Below are 19,463 nucleotides of genomic sequence, written 5' to 3'. Positions count from 1 at the left end.
TGGGCCCTGGCACTCACCGTTCCTTTCTCCAGTGGGGCTTGCCTGTGAGGCCGAGGTTGGGCCGACCCGTCTGGGTCTCGCTTCTGCTCAAGTGTCTAGAGCTGCCAGCCAACCAGTTAGTAGCACATCCTTGCTCTGCTTGCCGACTCCGTGGTCTTTGGCCACGTGGGCGCCGTCGGGCTGCCAGTCCCTTGTCCAGGGGACGAATAGGCAGCGTTTGAAAGGCATGCACCCGCAAACGGCTGCCTTGGACACACCGCAACGCGTAGACTCCAACAACCAATCCCTTCACCACCACCGTCTCACACTTGCACAAAGAAACCCCAACCCCCAGGCACAGGCACACGAACACACACGCACGTGCGCCCGCTCACACACACACACACACGCGCGCGCGCGCACACATACATCCTGTGCGACTAATGGGCCCCAAGTTTTGCCTGCCTTCCTACGAGCTGTTGTGCTCATGGGCCAGACAAGCCCCGTGAGGGCGGGATAGGAGAATGAAAGAGAGCTATGGAGCTAGGGCAAGGAGGGAGTTTTGCGCGACGGGTCAGCCATTGGCCTTGGTCCTTTCCTCAACGGCCCTCTTGATTTCTCTTCGCTCCCAGGCGCTGATTTCCCAGGAGACCTTCGGTCAGCGGGGCCACGGGTTGGCAGCCAGGCCCAGAGAGCAGTGTAGCCTTGAAGGGGCGCGAGCCGCCCGGCCTGCTGGGTCGTGACCCGCCGTGGACAGTGCATCGGCCCCGAGGAGAGAGGGAGGTAAGCCTCGCTGTGCCCGAGGGGGTCCCGCTGTCGTCGGTGTGGGCTGGAGCTTGGCCTGCCCCGAGCTGCTGGCGCCCAGCGTGCCGTGTGCTGCTTGGCGCCCAGCGGGTGTGCTTGGATCGATGATGACTCCCCAAAATAACATTCCTTGGAAGCTGAACAAAATGAGTGAAAACTCTATAACCGTCGTTCTCATCGTGACTGAGGTCCACAGTCAGGTAGTGTAGGAGCGGGGGCCCGAGTCGCAGTCGCACACATTCTTTGCACCTGCGGGGCGCTTGCTGAAGACCGCCTCCCTGGCACTCAGACACTGCCATCCTGGGCTTGCTGTGGGTTGGGAGCACGCTCGCTCTGTGGGGCAGTTTGGTTAGGTGGATGGAGGCCACGCCCAGCCTGTGCCCGCGATAGGCATCCCTGGCCTCTGGCCGGCTGGGCTGTGACGGGGCAGCCGGTGCGTGGCTTGTGTCCCCGGGTAGGAAGAGGAGGAGGCGCCTAGGTGTTTGACAGATGTGCGCGTGGTGATTGGATCCCCAGGTAGAAGCGTGTGCCCTCAGTAGAAGCGTGTGTGGTGTTGAGGTTTTGTGGCCCGAGGTGTGTGTGGCCGAGGTTTGGGCTAGCCCACCCCCGCAGGCTTGGTGTTGGTCTCCCAGAGACCAAGTCTGGCTGCCCAGAGGTTCCCCGTTGAGGGTATGGGGAAGGAGAGCCCGCCTTGGGGCGGACAGTGGAGCCAGCTAGGAGAGGATTGGGTCCCTGTTGGCATGCGGGGAGTGGGAGGAGTGCGCAGTGCAGGGGTGCGTTTGGCGGCTTGCAGTGGCCAGGGCTGAGTTCCCCATGGGGCGGGCGGGCGGGCGGGCGGGCGGGCGGGGAGCTGCAGTGGGGCTGGTTTGGGCCCTGTGGTCATTGTGTGCCCTGGTCCCCTGCAGGCGCATTTGGTGCACTGCGGAACGGGGGGTGGGGAGGGGTGGTTGGGTGCGGGTTTCAAGCGCCCGGGCCCTTTGGGGAAATCCACCCCCGGGGGTGCAGAGTGCGGTGCGGCCAGGCCCAGGATTGACTTGAGGCGGAGTGCGGGGCCTGGGCAGAGACTGTCCGCTGAGTTTTCTTGCTGGTCTGGGGACAGCCTTGGGCAGGGTGCGCGGTGTGATGGTGGCGGGCGCTTGTGCCGTTAGTGTCCCCCGCCGGCAGCGCAGGTTGCGCAGGCCTGTGGGGAGGAGGCTGAGGAGTCCCGCGGTTGGCCCGTGGGGTGCGATGGAGGTGTGGGTGCAGGTCCTTGGCCAAAGCACTAGCAGTCCGTTAGCGGGACTGTGGCAGTCGAGCCAAGCCGGTGGATGCTTGCATGGCCCGGCCAGGATAGGCAGAGTGGGCAGGCCTTGGGCCGGATGGGTCTAGGTCGGTAGGGCCGTCATGGCTGAGTGTGTGTGGGGGGTGGCGGGGGGGAAGGAGGAGCATTGGGCAGGCTCTGTGTTTCTCTGTGTTGGGCAGGGCCTTGTGAATTGGGGCTCCGAGGAGCCTGCCGTCAGCAGGCGGCTCAGAGGCGTCCCCAGTCCTCCCCCGACAGTGGGCAGAGGCCCTGGCAGAGTCCGTGCAGGAGGGTTGAAGGAGAAGCAGCTTAGCGCGGGCGCCCCCTGGGCCCTGTTGCCGGTACGACGATGCTGGTGAAAGGAGACGGGCTGTGAGTGGCAGACACTGCATGGGTGTGTGCAGGTGGCGGGCAGAGATTTCAAGGCGTGGTCCTGCGACAACTACACAGGACTGGGTAGTGGGTCAGGGTAGCTGGCCCACACCAACCTGACGCCCACGCGAACCCGCACACCCGCACACCCACGAACAGACACACACGCAACACAGGCACGCATGCCCCCACCCACGGGCCCCCTCATCTGGCTTGGTAGACCCCGAGCGCTGTCACAGGCGCATGGTCGTGCCGAAACCCCTGGAGGAGGGTGGCACCGGAAAGCAGAAGACAGATAGCTGTGGAGTTGGGGCAAGCTGTGAGTTGGCGTGACGGGTCAGCTCTTGGCCTCGTTCCTTTTCCTCAACGGCGCTCTTGATTGTTCTCGGTCCCCAGGCGCTGATTGCCCAGGATGCCTTCGGTCAGCGGGACCTCGGGGTGCATGCCAGGCCCAGGGAGCAGTGTAGCCTTGAAGGGGCGCGAGCCGCCCGGCCTGCTCCCTGTCCCGCCGTGGACAGTGCATCGGCCCCGGGGAGAGAGAGGTGAGCCTTACTGGGCCCAAGGGGGTTCCGTGCTGGTCCTTGGTGTGGGTGGGAGCTGCTCAAGGCTTGCCGTTCGGCGTTGCGGCAAATGTCCTGGCCAGTGCTGCTCGCGCCCCGCGGGCCGGGTCCCGCTCGGCGCCCAGAGCCTGTGCTTGGATCGATGATGATTCCCCAAAAAAACATTCCTTGGAAAAGCTGAACAAAATGAGTGAAAACTCACTCCCGTCTCCGCTCATCGGTGACTGAGGTCCGGCACTTTTTGCACCAGCCAGCTAGTGTAGGAGCCAGGAAGGCCTTTCCCTCACACGCATTTGTGCCCCGGCACGGGCGGCAGCCCTAGACAGGTAGCCAGCCACGGCAGTGGGCCCTGGCACTCACCGTTCCTTTCTCCAGTGGGGCTTGCCTGTGAGGCCGAGGTTGGGCCGACCCGTCTGGGTCTCGCTTCTGCTCAAGTGTCTAGAGCTGCCAGCCAACCAGTTAGTAGCACATCCTTGCTCTGCTTGCCGACTCCGTGGTCTTTGGCCACGTGGGCGCCGTCGGGCTGCCAGTCCCTTGTCCAGGGGACGAATAGGCAGCGTTTGAAAGGCATGCACCCGCAAACGGCTGCCTTGGACACACCGCAACGCGTAGACTCCAACAACCAATCCCTTCACCACCACCGTCTCACACTTGCACAAAGAAACCCCAACCCCCAGGCACAGGCACACGATCACACACACGCATGTGCGCCCGCTCACACACACACACACACACGCGCGCGCGCGCACACATACATCCTGTGCGACTAATGGGCCCCAAGTTTTGCCTGCCTTCCTACGAGCTGTTGTGCTCATGGGCCAGACAAGCCCCGTGAGGGCGGGATAGGAGAATGAAAGAGAGCTATGGAGCTAGGGCAAGGAGGGAGTTTTGCGCGACGGGTCAGCCATTGGCCTTGGTCCTTTCCTCAACGGCCCTCTTGATTTCTCTTCGCTCCCAGGCGCTGATTTCCCAGGAGACCTTCGGTCAGCGGGGCCACGGGTTGGCAGCCAGGCCCAGAGAGCAGTGTAGCCTTGAAGGGGCGCGAGCCGCCCGGCCTGCTGGGTCGTGACCCGCCGTGGACAGTGCATCGGCCCCGAGGAGAGAGGGAGGTAAGCCTTGCTGTGCCCGAGGGGGTCCCGCTGTCGTCGGTGTGGGCTGGAGCTTGGCCTGCCCCGAGCTGCTGGCGCCCAGCGTGCCGTGTGCTGCTTGGCGCCCAGCGGGTGTGCTTGGATCGATGATGACTCCCCAAAATAACATTCCTTGGAAGCTGAACAAAATGAGTGAAAACTCTATAACCGTCGTTCTCATCGTGACTGAGGTCCACAGTCAGGTAGTGTAGGAGCGGGGGCCCGAGTCGCAGTCGCACACATTCTTTGCACCTGCGGGGCGCTTGCTGAAGACCGCCTCCCTGGCACTCAGACACTGCCATCCTGGGCTTGCTGTGGGTTGGGAGCACGCTCGCTCTGTGGCTCAGTTTGGTTAGGTGGATGGAGGCCACGCCCAGCCTGTGCCCGCGATAGGCATCCCTGGCCTCTGGCCGGCTGGGCTGTGACGGGGCAGCCGGTGCGTGGCTTGTGTCCCCGGGTAGGAAGAGGAGGAGGCGCCTAGGTGTTTGACAGATGTGCGCGTGGTGATTGGATCCCCAGGTAGAAGCGTGTGCCCTCAGTAGAAGCGTGTGTGGTGTTGAGGTTTTGTGGCCCGAGGTGTGTGTGGCCGAGGTTTGGGCTAGCCCACCCCCGCAGGCTTGGTGTTGGTCTCCCAGAGACCAAGTCTGGCTGCCCAGAGGTTCCCCGTTGAGGGTATGGGGAAGGAGAGCCCGCCTTGGGGCGGACAGTGGAGCCAGCTAGGAGAGGATTGGGTCCCTGTTGGCATGCGGGGAGTGGGAGGAGTGCGCAGTGCAGGGGTGCGTTTGGCGGCTTGCAGTGGCCAGGGCTGAGTTCCCCATGGGGCGGGCGGGCGGGCGGGCGGGCGGGCGGGCGGGGAGCTGCAGTGGGGCTGGTTTGGGCCCTGTGGTCATTGTGTGCCCTGGTCCCCTGCAGGCGCATTTGGTGCACTGCGGAACGGGGGGTGGGGAGGGGTGGTTGGGTGCGGGTTTCAAGCGCCCGGGCCCTTTGGGGAAATCCACCCCCGGGGGTGCAGAGTGCGGTGCGGCCAGGCCCAGGATTGACTTGAGGCGGAGTGCGGGGCCTGGGCAGAGACTGTCCGCTGAGTTTTCTTGCTGGTCTGGGGACAGCCTTGGGCAGGGTGCGCGGTGTGATGGTGGCGGGCGCTTGTGCCGTTAGTGTCCCCCGCCGGCAGCGCAGGTTGCGCAGGCCTGTGGGGAGGAGGCTGAGGAGTCCCGCGGTTGGCCCGTGGGGTGCGATGGAGGTGTGGGTGCAGGTCCTTGGCCAAAGCACTAGCAGTCCGTTAGCGGGACTGTGGCAGTCGAGCCAAGCCGGTGGATGCTTGCATGGCCCGGCCAGGATAGGCAGAGTGGGCAGGCCTTGGGCCGGATGGGTCTAGGTCGGTAGGGCCGTCATGGCTGAGTGTGTGGGGGGGGGTGGCGGGGGGGGAAGGAGGAGCATTGGGCAGGCTCTGTGTTTCTCTGTGTTGGGCAGGGCCTTGTGAATTGGGGCTCCGAGGAGCCTGCCGTCAGCAGGCGGCTCAGAGGCGTCCCCAGTCCTCCCCCGACAGTGGGCAGAGGCCCTGGCAGAGTCCGTGCAGGAGGGTTGAAGGAGAAGCAGCTTAGCGCGGGCGCCCCCTGGGCCCTGTTGCCGGTACGACGATGCTGGTGAAAGGAGACGGGCTGTGAGTGGCAGACACTGCATGGGTGTGTGCAGGTGGCGGGCAGAGATTTCAAGGCGTGGTCCTGCGACAACTACACAGGACTGGGTAGTGGGTCAGGGTAGCTGGCCCACACCAACCTGACGCCCACGCGAACCCGCACACCCGCACACCCACGAACAGACACACACGCAACACAGGCACGCATGCCCCCACCCACGGGCCCCCTCATCTGGCTTGGTAGACCCCGAGCGCTGTCACAGGCGCATGGTCGTGCCGAAACCCCTGGAGGAGGGTGGCACCGGAAAGCAGAAGACAGATAGCTGTGGAGTTGGGGCAAGCTGTGAGTTGGCGTGACGGGTCAGCTCTTGGCCTCGTTCCTTTTCCTCAACGGCGCTCTTGATTGTTCTCGGTCCCCAGGCGCTGATTGCCCAGGATGCCTTCGGTCAGCGGGACCTCGGGGTGCATGCCAGGCCCAGGGAGCAGTGTAGCCTTGAAGGGGCGCGAGCCGCCCGGCCTGCTCCCTGTCCCGCCGTGGACAGTGCATCGGCCCCGGGGAGAGAGAGGTGAGCCTTACTGGGCCCAAGGGGGTTCCGTGCTGGTCCTTGGTGTGGGTGGGAGCTGCTCAAGGCTTGCCGTTCGGCGTTGCGGCAAATGTCCTGGCCAGTGCTGCTCGCGCCCCGCGGGCCGGGTCCCGCTCGGCGCCCAGAGCCTGTGCTTGGATCGATGATGATTCCCCAAAAAAACATTCCTTGGAAAAGCTGAACAAAATGAGTGAAAACTCACTCCCGTCTCCGCTCATCGGTGACTGAGGTCCGGCACTTTTTGCACCAGCCAGCTAGTGTAGGAGCCAGGAAGGCCTTTCCCTCACACGCATTTGTGCCCCGGCACGGGCGGCAGCCCTAGACAGGTAGCCAGCCACGGCAGTGGGCCCTGGCACTCACCGTTCCTTTCTCCAGTGGGGCTTGCCTGTGAGGCCGAGGTTGGGCCGACCCGTCTGGGTCTCGCTTCTGCTCAAGTGTCTAGAGCTGCCAGCCAACCAGTTAGTAGCACATCCTTGCTCTGCTTGCCGACTCCGTGGTCTTTGGCCACGTGGGCGCCGTCGGGCTGCCAGTCCCTTGTCCAGGGGACGAATAGGCAGCGTTTGAAAGGCATGCACCCGCAAACGGCTGCCTTGGACACACCGCAACGCGTAGACTCCAACAACCAATCCCTTCACCACCACCGTCTCACACTTGCACAAAGAAACCCCAACCCCCAGGCACAGGCACACGATCACACACACGCATGTGCGCCCGCTCACACACACACACACACACGCGCGCGCGCGCACACATACATCCTGTGCGACTAATGGGCCCCAAGTTTTGCCTGCCTTCCTACGAGCTGTTGTGCTCATGGGCCAGACAAGCCCCGTGAGGGCGGGATAGGAGAATGAAAGAGAGCTATGGAGCTAGGGCAAGGAGGGAGTTTTGCGCGACGGGTCAGCCATTGGCCTTGGTCCTTTCCTCAACGGCCCTCTTGATTTCTCTTCGCTCCCAGGCGCTGATTTCCCAGGAGACCTTCGGTCAGCGGGGCCACGGGTTGGCAGCCAGGCCCAGAGAGCAGTGTAGCCTTGAAGGGGCGCGAGCCGCCCGGCCTGCTGGGTCGTGACCCGCCGTGGACAGTGCATCGGCCCCGAGGAGAGAGGGAGGTAAGCCTTGCTGTGCCCGAGGGGGTCCCGCTGTCGTCGGTGTGGGCTGGAGCTTGGCCTGCCCCGAGCTGCTGGCGCCCAGCGTGCCGTGTGCTGCTTGGCGCCCAGCGGGTGTGCTTGGATCGATGATGACTCCCCAAAATAACATTCCTTGGAAGCTGAACAAAATGAGTGAAAACTCTATAACCGTCGTTCTCATCGTGACTGAGGTCCACAGTCAGGTAGTGTAGGAGCGGGGGCCCGAGTCGCAGTCGCACACATTCTTTGCACCTGCGGGGCGCTTGCTGAAGACCGCCTCCCTGGCACTCAGACACTGCCATCCTGGGCTTGCTGTGGGTTGGGAGCACGCTCGCTCTGTGGCTCAGTTTGGTTAGGTGGATGGAGGCCACGCCCAGCCTGTGCCCGCGATAGGCATCCCTGGCCTCTGGCCGGCTGGGCTGTGACGGGGCAGCCGGTGCGTGGCTTGTGTCCCCGGGTAGGAAGAGGAGGAGGCGCCTAGGTGTTTGACAGATGTGCGCGTGGTGATTGGATCCCCAGGTAGAAGCGTGTGCCCTCAGTAGAAGCGTGTGTGGTGTTGAGGTTTTGTGGCCCGAGGTGTGTGTGGCCGAGGTTTGGGCTAGCCCACCCCCGCAGGCTTGGTGTTGGTCTCCCAGAGACCAAGTCTGGCTGCCCAGAGGTTCCCCGTTGAGGGTATGGGGAAGGAGAGCCCGCCTTGGGGCGGACAGTGGAGCCAGCTAGGAGAGGATTGGGTCCCTGTTGGCATGCGGGGAGTGGGAGGAGTGCGCAGTGCAGGGGTGCGTTTGGCGGCTTGCAGTGGCCAGGGCTGAGTTCCCCATGGGGCGGGCGGGCGGGCGGGCGGGCGGGCGGGCGGGGAGCTGCAGTGGGGCTGGTTTGGGCCCTGTGGTCATTGTGTGCCCTGGTCCCCTGCAGGCGCATTTGGTGCACTGCGGAACGGGGGGTGGGGAGGGGTGGTTGGGTGCGGGTTTCAAGCGCCCGGGCCCTTTGGGGAAATCCACCCCCGGGGGTGCAGAGTGCGGTGCGGCCAGGCCCAGGATTGACTTGAGGCGGAGTGCGGGGCCTGGGCAGAGACTGTCCGCTGAGTTTTCTTGCTGGTCTGGGGACAGCCTTGGGCAGGGTGCGCGGTGTGATGGTGGCGGGCGCTTGTGCCGTTAGTGTCCCCCGCCGGCAGCGCAGGTTGCGCAGGCCTGTGGGGAGGAGGCTGAGGAGTCCCGCGGTTGGCCCGTGGGGTGCGATGGAGGTGTGGGTGCAGGTCCTTGGCCAAAGCACTAGCAGTCCGTTAGCGGGACTGTGGCAGTCGAGCCAAGCCGGTGGATGCTTGCATGGCCCGGCCAGGATAGGCAGAGTGGGCAGGCCTTGGGCCGGATGGGTCTAGGTCGGTAGGGCCGTCATGGCTGAGTGTGTGGGGGGGGGGTGGCGGGGGGGGGAAGGAGGAGCATTGGGCAGGCTCTGTGTTTCTCTGTGTTGGGCAGGGCCTTGTGAATTGGGGCTCCGAGGAGCCTGCCGTCAGCAGGCGGCTCAGAGGCGTCCCCAGTCCTCCCCCGACAGTGGGCAGAGGCCCTGGCAGAGTCCGTGCAGGAGGGTTGAAGGAGAAGCAGCTTAGCGCGGGCGCCCCCTGGGCCCTGTTGCCGGTACGACGATGCTGGTGAAAGGAGACGGGCTGTGAGTGGCAGACACTGCATGGGTGTGTGCAGGTGGCGGGCAGAGATTTCAAGGCGTGGTCCTGCGACAACTACACAGGACTGGGTAGTGGGTCAGGGTAGCTGGCCCACACCAACCTGACGCCCACGCGAACCCGCACACCCGCACACCCACGAACAGACACACACGCAACACAGGCACGCATGCCCCCACCCACGGGCCCCCTCATCTGGCTTGGTAGACCCCGAGCGCTGTCACAGGCGCATGGTCGTGCCGAAACCCCTGGAGGAGGGTGGCACCGGAAAGCAGAAGACAGATAGCTGTGGAGTTGGGGCAAGCTGCGAGTTGGCGTGACGGGTCAGCTCTTGGCCTCGTTCCTTTTCCTCAACGGCGCTCTTGATTGTTCTCGGTCCCCAGGCGCTGATTGCCCAGGATGCCTTCGGTCAGCGGGACCTCGGGGTGCATGCCAGGCCCAGGGAGCAGTGTAGCCTTGAAGGGGCGCGAGCCGCCCGGCCTGCTCCCTGTCCCGCCGTGGACAGTGCATCGGCCCCGGGGAGAGAGAGGTGAGCCTTACTGGGCCCAAGGGGGTTCCGTGCTGGTCCTTGGTGTGGGTGGGAGCTGCTCAAGGCTTGCCGTTCGGCGTTGCGGCAAATGTCCTGGCCAGTGCTGCTCGCGCCCCGCGGGCCGGGTCCCGCTCGGCGCCCAGAGCCTGTGCTTGGATCGATGATGATTCCCCAAAAAAACATTCCTTGGAAAAGCTGAACAAAATGAGTGAAAACTCACTCCTGTCTCCGCTCATCGGTGACTGAGGTCCGGCACTTTTTGCACCAGCCAGCTAGTGTAGGAGCCAGGAAGGCCTTTCCCTCACACGCATTTGTGCCCCGGCACGGGCGGCAGCCCTAGACAGGTAGCCAGCCACGGCAGTGGGCCCTGGCACTCACCGTTCCTTTCTCCAGTGGGGCTTGCCTGTGAGGCCGAGGTTGGGCCGACCCGTCTGGGTCTCGCTTCTGCTCAAGTGTCTAGAGCTGCCAGCCAACCAGTTAGTAGCACATCCTTGCTCTGCTTGCCGACTCCGTGGTCTTTGGCCACGTGGGCGCCGTCGGGCTGCCAGTCCCTTGTCCAGGGGACGAATAGGCAGCGTTTGAAAGGCATGCACCCGCAAACGGCTGCCTTGGACACACCGCAACGCGTAGACTCCAACAACCAATCCCTTCACCACCACCGTCTCACACTTGCACAAAGAAACCCCAACCCCCAGGCACAGGCACACGATCACACACACGCATGTGCGCCCGCTCACACACACACACACACACGCGCGCGCGCGCACACATACATCCTGTGCGACTAATGGGCCCCAAGTTTTGCCTGCCTTCCTACGAGCTGTTGTGCTCATGGGCCAGACAAGCCCCGTGAGGGCGGGATAGGAGAATGAAAGAGAGCTATGGAGCTAGGGCAAGGAGGGAGTTTTGCGCGACGGGTCAGCCATTGGCCTTGGTCCTTTCCTCAACGGCCCTCTTGATTTCTCTTCGCTCCCAGGCGCTGATTTCCCAGGAGACCTTCGGTCAGCGGGGCCACGGGTTGGCAGCCAGGCCCAGAGAGCAGTGTAGCCTTGAAGGGGCGCGAGCCGCCCGGCCTGCTGGGTCGTGACCCGCCGTGGACAGTGCATCGGCCCCGAGGAGAGAGGGAGGTAAGCCTCGCTGTGCCCGAGGGGGTCCCGCTGTCGTCGGTGTGGGCTGGAGCTTGGCCTGCCCCGAGCTGCTGGCGCCCAGCGTGCCGTGTGCTGCTTGGCGCCCAGCGGGTGTGCTTGGATCGATGATGACTCCCCAAAATAACATTCCTTGGAAGCTGAACAAAATGAGTGAAAACTCTATAACCGTCGTTCTCATCGTGACTGAGGTCCACAGTCAGGTAGTGTAGGAGCGGGGGCCCGAGTCGCAGTCGCACACATTCTTTGCACCTGCGGGGCGCTTGCTGAAGACCGCCTCCCTGGCACTCAGACACTGCCATCCTGGGCTTGCTGTGGGTTGGGAGCACGCTCGCTCTGTGGGGCAGTTTGGTTAGGTGGATGGAGGCCACGCCCAGCCTGTGCCCGCGATAGGCATCCCTGGCCTCTGGCCGGCTGGGCTGTGACGGGGCAGCCGGTGCGTGGCTTGTGTCCCCGGGTAGGAAGAGGAGGAGGCGCCTAGGTGTTTGACAGATGTGCGCGTGGTGATTGGATCCCCAGGTAGAAGCGTGTGCCCTCAGTAGAAGCGTGTGTGGTGTTGAGGTTTTGTGGCCCGAGGTGTGTGTGGCCGAGGTTTGGGCTAGCCCACCCCCGCAGGCTTGGTGTTGGTCTCCCAGAGACCAAGTCTGGCTGCCCAGAGGTTCCCCGTTGAGGGTATGGGGAAGGAGAGCCCGCCTTGGGGCGGACAGTGGAGCCAGCTAGGAGAGGATTGGGTCCCTGTTGGCATGCGGGGAGTGGGAGGAGTGCGCAGTGCAGGGGTGCGTTTGGCGGCTTGCAGTGGCCAGGGCTGAGTTCCCCATGGGGCGGGCGGGCGGGCGGGCGGGCGGGCGGGGAGCTGCAGTGGGGCTGGTTTGGGCCCTGTGGTCATTGTGTGCCCTGGTCCCCTGCAGGCGCATTTGGTGCACTGCGGAACGGGGGGTGGGGAGGGGTGGTTGGGTGCGGGTTTCAAGCGCCCGGGCCCTTTGGGGAAATCCACCCCCGGGGGTGCAGAGTGCGGTGCGGCCAGGCCCAGGATTGACTTGAGGCGGAGTGCGGGGCCTGGGCAGAGACTGTCCGCTGAGTTTTCTTGCTGGTCTGGGGACAGCCTTGGGCAGGGTGCGCGGTGTGATGGTGGCGGGCGCTTGTGCCGTTAGTGTCCCCCGCCGGCAGCGCAGGTTGCGCAGGCCTGTGGGGAGGAGGCTGAGGAGTCCCGCGGTTGGCCCGTGGGGTGCGATGGAGGTGTGGGTGCAGGTCCTTGGCCAAAGCACTAGCAGTCCGTTAGCGGGACTGTGGCAGTCGAGCCAAGCCGGTGGATGCTTGCATGGCCCGGCCAGGATAGGCAGAGTGGGCAGGCCTTGGGCCGGATGGGTCTAGGTCGGTAGGGCCGTCATGGCTGAGTGTGTGGGGGGGGGGTGGCGGGGGGGGAAGGAGGAGCATTGGGCAGGCTCTGTGTTTCTCTGTGTTGGGCAGGGCCTTGTGAATTGGGGCTCCGAGGAGCCTGCCGTCAGCAGGCGGCTCAGAGGCGTCCCCAGTCCTCCCCCGACAGTGGGCAGAGGCCCTGGCAGAGTCCGTGCAGGAGGGTTGAAGGAGAAGCAGCTTAGCGCGGGCGCCCCCTGGGCCCTGTTGCCGGTACGACGATGCTGGTGAAAGGAGACGGGCTGTGAGTGGCAGACACTGCATGGGTGTGTGCAGGTGGCGGGCAGAGATTTCAAGGCGTGGTCCTGCGACAACTACACAGGACTGGGTAGTGGGTCAGGGTAGCTGGCCCACACCAACCTGACGCCCACGCGAACCCGCACACCCGCACACCCACGAACAGACACACACGCAACACAGGCACGCATGCCCCCACCCACGGGCCCCCTCATCTGGCTTGGTAGACCCCGAGCGCTGTCACAGGCGCATGGTCGTGCCGAAACCCCTGGAGGAGGGTGGCACCGGAAAGCAGAAGACAGATAGCTGTGGAGTTGGGGCAAGCTGCGAGTTGGCGTGACGGGTCAGCTCTTGGCCTCGTTCCTTTTCCTCAACGGCGCTCTTGATTGTTCTCGGTCCCCAGGCGCTGATTGCCCAGGATGCCTTCGGTCAGCGGGACCTCGGGGTGCATGCCAGGCCCAGGGAGCAGTGTAGCCTTGAAGGGGCGCGAGCCGCCCGGCCTGCTCCCTGTCCCGCCGTGGACAATGCATCGGCCCCGGGGAGAGAGAGGTGAGCCTTACTGGGCCCAAGGGGGTTCCGTGCTGGTCCTTGGTGTGGGTGGGAGCTGCTCAAGGCTTGCCGTTCGGCGTTGCGGCAAATGTCCTGGCCAGTGCTGCTCGCGCCCCGCGGGCCGGGTCCCGCTCGGCGCCCAGAGCCTGTGCTTGGATCGATGATGATTCCCCAAAAAAACATTCCTTGGAAAAGCTGAACAAAATGAGTGAAAACTCACTCCTGTCTCCGCTCATCGGTGACTGAGGTCCGGCACTTTTTGCACCAGCCAGCTAGTGTAGGAGCCAGGAAGGCCTTTCCCTCACACGCATTTGTGCCCCGGCACGGGCGGCAGCCCTAGACAGGTAGCCAGCCACGGCAGTGGGCCCTGGCACTCACCGTTCCTTTCTCCAGTGGGGCTTGCCTGTGAGGCCGAGGTTGGGCCGACCCGTCTGGGTCTCGCTTCTGCTCAAGTGTCTAGAGCTGCCAGCCAACCAGTTAGTAGCACATCCTTGCTCTGCTTGCCGACTCCGTGGTCTTTGGCCACGTGGGCGCCGTCGGGCTGCCAGTCCCTTGTCCAGGGGACGAATAGGCAGCGTTTGAAAGGCATGCACCCGCAAACGGCTGCCTTGGACACACCGCAACGCGTAGACTCCAACAACCAATCCCTTCACCACCACCGTCTCACACTTGCACAAAGAAACCCCAACCCCCAGGCACAGGCACACGATCACACACACGCATGTGCGCCCGCTCACACACACACACACACACGCGCGCGCGCGCACACATACATCCTGTGCGACTAATGGGCCCCAAGTTTTGCCTGCCTTCCTACGAGCTGTTGTGCTCATGGGCCAGACAAGCCCCGTGAGGGCGGGATAGGAGTATGAAAGAGAGCTATGGAGCTAGGGCAAGGAGGGAGTTTTGCGCGACGGGTCAGCCATTGGCCTTGGTCCTTTCCTCAACGGCCCTCTTGATTTCTCTTCGCTCCCAGGCGCTGATTTCCCAGGAGACCTTCGGTCAGCGGGGCCACGGGTTGGCAGCCAGGCCCAGAGAGCAGTGTAGCCTTGAAGGGGCGCGAGCCGCCCGGCCTGCTGGGTCGTGACCCGCCGTGGACAGTGCATCGGCCCCGAGGAGAGAGGGAGGTAAGCCTCGCTGTGCCCGAGGGGGTCCCGCTGTCGTCGGTGTGGGCTGGAGCTTGGCCTGCCCCGAGCTGCTGGCGCCCAGCGTGCCGTGTGCTGCTTGGCGCCCAGCGGGTGTGCTTGGATCGATGATGACTCCCCAAAATAACATTCCTTGGAAGCTGAACAAAATGAGTGAAAACTCTATAACCGTCGTTCTCATCGTGACTGAGGTCCACAGTCAGTGTAGGAGCGGGGGCCCGAGTCGCAGTCGCACACATTCTTTGCACCTGCGGGGCGCTTGCTGAAGACCGCCTCCCTGGCACTCAGACACTGCCATCCTGGGCTTGCTGTGGGTTGGGAGCACGCTCGCTCTGTGGGGCAGTTTGGTTAGGTGGATGGAGGCCACGCCCAGCCTGTGCCCGCGATAGGCATCCCTGGCCTCTGGCCGGCTGGGCTGTGACGGGGCAGCCGGTGCGTGGCTTGTGTCCCCGGGTAGGAAGAGGAGGAGGCGCCTAGGTGTTTGACAGATGTGCGCGTGGTGATTGGATCCCCAGGTAGAAGCGTGTGCCCTCAGTAGAAGCGTGTGTGGTGTTGAGGTTTTGTGGCCCGAGGTGTGTGTGGCCGAGGTTTGGGCTAGCCCACCCCCGCAGGCTTGGTGTTGGTCTCCCAGAGACCAAGTCTGGCTGCCCAGAGGTTCCCCGTTGAGGGTATGGGGAAGGAGAGCCCGCCTTGGGGCGGACAGTGGAGCCAGCTAGGAGAGGATTGGGTCCCTGTTGGCATGCGGGGAGTGGGAGGAGTGCGCAGTGCAGGGGTGCGTTTGGCGGCTTGCAGTGGCCAGGGCTGAGTTCCCCATGGGGCGGGCGGGCGGGCGGGCGGGCGGGCGGGGAGCTGCAGTGGGGCTGGTTTGGGCCCTGTGGTCATTGTGTGCCCTGGTCCCCTGCAGGCGCATTTGGTGCACTGCGGAACGGGGGGTGGGGAGGGGTGGTTGGGTGCGGGTTTCAAGCGCCCGGGCCCTTTGGGGAAATCCACCCCCGGGGGTGCAGAGTGCGGTGCGGCCAGGCCCAGGATTGACTTGAGGCGGAGTGCGGGGCCTGGGCAGAGACTGTCCGCTGAGTTTTCTTGCTGGTCTGGGGACAGCCTTGGGCAGGGTGCGCGGTGTGATGGTGGCGGGCGCTTGTGCCGTTAGTGTCCCCCGCCGGCAGCGCAGGTTGCGCAGGCCTGTGGGGAGGAGGCTGAGGAGTCCCGCGGTTGGCCCGTGGGGTGCGATGGAGGTGTGGGTGCAGGTCCTTGGCCAAAGCACTAGCAGTCCGTTAGCGGGACTGTGGCAGTCGAGCCAAGCCGGTGGATGCTTGCATGGCCCGGCCAGGATAGGCAGAGTGGGCAGGCCTTGGGCCGGATGGGTCTAGGTCGGTAGGGCCGTCATGGCTGAGTGTGTGGGGGGGGGGTGGCGGGGGGGGAAGGAGGAGCATTGGGCAGGCTCTGTGTTTCTCTGTGTTGGGCAGGGCCTTGTGAATTGGGGCTCCGAGGAGCCTGCCGTCAGCAGGCGGCTCAGAGGCGTCCCCAGTCCTCCCCCGACAGTGGGCAGAGGCCCTGGCAGAGTCCGTGCAGGAGGGTTGAAGGAGAAGCAGCTTAGCGCGGGCGCCCCCTGGGCCCTGTTGCCGGTACGACGATGCTGGTGAAAGGAGACGGGCTGTGAGTGGCAGACACTGCATGGGTGTGTGCAGGTGGCGGGCAGAGATTTCAAGGCGTGGTCCTGCGACAACTACACAGGACTGGGTAGTGGGTCAGGGTAGCTGGCCCACACCAACCTGACGCCCACGCGAACCCGCACACCCGCACACCCACGAACAGACACACACGCAACACAGGCACGCATGCCCCCACCCACGGGCCCCCTCATCTGGCTTGGTAGACCCCGAGCGCTGTCACAGGCGCATGGTCGTGCCGAAACCCCTGGAGGAGGGTGGCACCGGAAAGCAGAAGACAGATAGCTGTGGAGTTGGGGCAAGCTGCGAGTTGGCGTGACGGGTCAGCTCTTGGCCTCGTTCCTTTTCCTCAACGGCGCTCTTGATTGTTCTCGGTCCCCAGGCGCTGATTGCCCAGGATGCCTTCGGTCAGCGGGACCTCGGGGTGCATGCCAGGCCCAGGGAGCAGTGTAGCCTTGAAGGGGCGCGAGCCGCCCGGCCTGCTCCCTGTCCCGCCGTGGACAGTGCATCGGCCCCGGGGAGAGAGAGGTGAGCCTTACTGGGCCCAAGGGGGTTCCGTGCTGGTCCTTGGTGTGGGTGGGAGCTGCTCAAGGCTTGCCGTTCGGCGTTGCGGCAAATGTCCTGGCCAGTGCTGCTCGCGCCCCGCGGGCCGGGTCCCGCTCGGCGCCCAGAGCCTGTGCTTGGATCGATGATGATTCCCCAAAAAAACATTCCTTGGAAAAGCTGAACAAAATGAGTGAAAACTCACTCCCGTCTCCGCTCATCGGTGACTGAGGTCCGGCACTTTTTGCACCAGCCAGCTAGTGTAGGAGCCAGGAAGGCCTTTCCCTCACACGCATTTGTGCCCCGGCACGGGCGGCAGCCCTAGACAGGTAGCCAGCCACGGCAGTGGGCCCTGGCACTCACCGTTCCTTTCTCCAGTGGGGCTTGCCTGTGAGGCCGAGGTTGGGCCGACCCGTCTGGGTCTCGCTTCTGCTCAAGTGTCTAGAGCTGCCAGCCAACCAGTTAGTAGCACATCCTTGCTCTGCTTGCCGACTCCGTGGTCTTTGGCCACGTGGGCGCCGTCGGGCTGCCAGTCCCTTGTCCAGGGGACGAATAGGCAGCGTTTGAAAGGCATGCACCCGCAAACGGCTGCCTTGGACACACCGCAACGCGTAGACTCCAACAACCAATCCCTTCACCACCACCGTCTCACACTTGCACAAAGAAACCCCAACCCCCAGGCACAGGCACACGAACACACACGCACGTGCGCCCGCTCACACACACACACACACACGCGCGCGCGCGCACACATACATCCTGTGCGACTAATGGGCCCCAAGTTTTGCCTGCCTTCCTACGAGCTGTTGTGCTCATGGGCCAGACAAGCCCCGTGAGGGCGGGATAGGAGAATGAAAGAGAGCTATGGAGCTAGGGCAAGGAGGGAGTTTTGCGCGACGGGTCAGCCATTGGCCTTGGTCCTTTCCTCAACGGCCCTCTTGATTTCTCTTCGCTCCCAGGCACTGATTTCCCAGGAGACCTTCAGTCAGCGGGGCCACGGGTTGGCAGCCAGGCCCAGAGAGCAGTGTAGCCTTGAAGGGGCGCGAGCCGCCCGGCCTGCTGGGTCGTGACCCGCCGTGGACAGTGCATCGGCCCCGAGGAGAGAGGGAGGTAAGCCTCGCTGTGCCCGAGGGGGTCCCGCTGTCGTCGGTGTGGGCTGGAGCTTGGCCTGCCCCGAGCTGCTGGCGCCCAGCGTGCCGTGTGCTGCTTGGCGCCCAGCGGGTGTGCTTGGATCGATGATGACTCCCCAAAATAACATTCCTTGGAAGCTGAACAAAATGAGTGAAAACTCTATAACCGTCGTTCTCATCGTGACTGAGGTCCACAGTCAGGTAGTGTAGGAGCGGGGGCCCGAGTCGCAGTCGCACACATTCTTTGCACCTGCGGGGCGCTTGCTGAAGACCGCCTCCCTGGCACTCAGACACTGCCATCCTGGGCTTGCTGTGGGTTGGGAGCACGCTCGCTCTGTTGTGCAGTTTGGTTAGGTGGATGGAGGCCACGCCCAGCCTGTGCCCGCGATAGGCATCCCTGGCCTCTGGCCGGCTGGGCTGTGACGGGGCAGCCGGTGCGTGGCTTGTGTCCCCAGGTAGGAAGAGGAGGAGGCGCCTAGGTGTTTGACAGATGTGCGCGTGGTGATTGGATCCCCAGGTAGAAGCGTGTGCCCTCAGTAGAAGCGTGTGTGGTGTTGAGGTTTTGTGGCCCGAGGTGTGTGTGGCCGAGGTTTGGGCTAGCCCACCCCCGCAGGCTTGGTGTTGGTCTCCCAGAGACCAAGTCTGGCTGCCCAGAGGTTCCCCGTTGAGGGTATGGGGAAGGAGAGCCCGCCTTGGGGCGGACAGTGGAGCCAGCTAGGAGAGGATTGGGTCCCTGTTGGCATGCGGGGAGTGGGAGGAGTGCGCAGTGCAGGGGTGCGTTTGGCGGCTTGCAGTGGCCAGGGCTGAGTTCCCCATGGGGCGGGCGGGCGGGCGGGCGGGCGGGCGGGGAGCTGCAGTGGGGCTGGTTTGGGCCCTGTGGTCATTGTGTGCCCTGGTCCCCTGCAGGCGCATTTGGTGCACTGCGGAACGGGGGGTGGGGAGGGGTGGTTGGGTGCGGGTTTCAAGCGCCCGGGCCCTTTGGGGAAATCCACCCCCGGGGGTGCAGAGTGCGGTGCGGCCAGGCCCAGGATTGACTTGAGGCGGAGTGCGGGGCCTGGGCAGAGACTGTCCGCTGAGTTTTCTTGCTGGTCTGGGGACAGCCTTGGGCAGGGTGCGCGGTGTGATGGTGGCGGGCGCTTGTGCCGTTAGTGTCCCCCGCCGGCAGCGCAGGTTGCGCAGGCCTGTGGGGAGGAGGCTGAGGAGTCCCGCGGTTGGCCCGTGGGGTGCGATGGAGGTGTGGGTGCAGGTCCTTGGCCAAAGCACTAGCAGTCCGTTAGCGGGACTGTGGCAGTCGAGCCAAGCCGGTGGATGCTTGCATGGCCCGGCCAGGATAGGCAGAGTGGGCAGGCCTTGGGCCGGATGGGTCTAGGTCGGTAGGGCCGTCATGGCTGAGTGTGTGTGGGGGGTGGCGGGGGGGAAGGAGGAGCATTGGGCAGGCTCTGTGTTTCTCTGTGTTGGGCAGGGCCTTGTGAATTGGGGCTCCGAGGAGCCGGCCGTCAGCAGGCGGATCAGAGGCGTCCCCAGTCCTCCCCCGACAGTGGGCAGAGGCCCTGGCAGAGTCCGTGCAGGAGGGTTGAAGGAGAAGCAGCTTAGCGCGGGCGCCCCCTGGGCCCTGTTGCCGGTACGACGATGCTGGTGAAAGGAGACGGGCTGTGAGTGGCAGACACTGCATGGGTGTGTGCAGGTGGCGGGCAGAGATTTCAAGGCGTGGTCCTGCGACAACTACACAGGACTGGGTAGTGGGTCAGGGTAGCTGGCCCACACCAACCTGACGCCCACGCGAACCCGCACACCCGCACACCCACGAACAGACACACACGCAACACAGGCACGCATGCCCCCACCCACGGGCCCCCTCATCTGGCTTGGTAGACCCCGAGCGCTGTCACAGGCGCATGGTCGTGCCGAAACCCCTGGAGGAGGGTGGCACCGGAAAGCAGAAGACAGATAGCTGTGGAGTTG

General features: G+C 64.4%; 1 long non-coding RNA gene and 11 other non-coding genes across 12 annotated transcripts in view; all 12 read left to right on the top strand.

Moving 5' to 3' along the window:
- The window catches only part of LOC122122975, a 50,286-nt gene extending 33,935 nt beyond the window's left edge, over positions 1-16,351 (top strand). Inside the window, exons 22-31 of the long non-coding RNA XR_006150224.1 lie at positions 612-762; positions 2,831-2,976; positions 3,953-4,103; positions 6,178-6,323; positions 7,300-7,450; positions 9,527-9,672; positions 10,649-10,799; positions 12,871-13,016; positions 13,993-14,143; positions 16,211-16,351. This is a non-coding gene — a long non-coding RNA (uncharacterized LOC122122975). The remainder of the gene's footprint in view (positions 1-611; positions 763-2,830; positions 2,977-3,952; positions 4,104-6,177; positions 6,324-7,299; positions 7,451-9,526; positions 9,673-10,648; positions 10,800-12,870; positions 13,017-13,992; positions 14,144-16,210) is intronic.
- LOC122123065 lies at positions 882-975 on the top strand. The gene has a single exon (XR_006150279.1). It is a non-coding gene; the product is annotated as a small nucleolar RNA SNORD116 (small nucleolar RNA).
- On the top strand, positions 3,131-3,227 carry LOC122123097. Its single transcript, XR_006150309.1, has one exon. It is a non-coding gene; the product is annotated as a small nucleolar RNA SNORD116 (small nucleolar RNA).
- Positions 4,223-4,316, top strand: LOC122123064. Its single transcript, XR_006150278.1, has one exon. It is a non-coding gene; the product is annotated as a small nucleolar RNA SNORD116 (small nucleolar RNA).
- LOC122123096 lies at positions 6,478-6,574 on the top strand. Its single transcript, XR_006150308.1, has one exon. It is a non-coding gene; the product is annotated as a small nucleolar RNA SNORD116 (small nucleolar RNA).
- Positions 7,570-7,663, top strand: LOC122123063. The gene has a single exon (XR_006150277.1). It is a non-coding gene; the product is annotated as a small nucleolar RNA SNORD116 (small nucleolar RNA).
- On the top strand, positions 9,827-9,923 carry LOC122123030. The gene has a single exon (XR_006150245.1). It is a non-coding gene; the product is annotated as a small nucleolar RNA SNORD116 (small nucleolar RNA).
- Positions 10,919-11,012, top strand: LOC122123062. The gene has a single exon (XR_006150276.1). It is a non-coding gene; the product is annotated as a small nucleolar RNA SNORD116 (small nucleolar RNA).
- On the top strand, positions 13,171-13,267 carry LOC122123029. Its single transcript, XR_006150244.1, has one exon. It is a non-coding gene; the product is annotated as a small nucleolar RNA SNORD116 (small nucleolar RNA).
- LOC122123061 lies at positions 14,263-14,356 on the top strand. Its single transcript, XR_006150275.1, has one exon. It is a non-coding gene; the product is annotated as a small nucleolar RNA SNORD116 (small nucleolar RNA).
- A 159-nt stretch (positions 16,352-16,510) lies between the features above and the next one.
- On the top strand, positions 16,511-16,607 carry LOC122123095. The gene has a single exon (XR_006150307.1). It is a non-coding gene; the product is annotated as a small nucleolar RNA SNORD116 (small nucleolar RNA).
- A 993-nt stretch (positions 16,608-17,600) lies between these two features.
- LOC122123060 lies at positions 17,601-17,694 on the top strand. The gene has a single exon (XR_006150274.1). It is a non-coding gene; the product is annotated as a small nucleolar RNA SNORD116 (small nucleolar RNA).
- The last annotated feature ends 1,769 nt before the right edge of the window (positions 17,695-19,463 follow it).

This window comes from Dipodomys spectabilis, unplaced genomic scaffold (genome assembly GCF_019054845.1).
Source record: "Dipodomys spectabilis isolate Male_0828 unplaced genomic scaffold, ASM1905484v1 ptg000219l, whole genome shotgun sequence".
NCBI classification, from domain to species: Eukaryota; Metazoa; Chordata; class Mammalia; order Rodentia; family Heteromyidae; genus Dipodomys; species Dipodomys spectabilis.
Note: the sequence above shows the minus strand (reverse complement) of the source record. Positions and strands in the feature narration are given on the sequence as shown.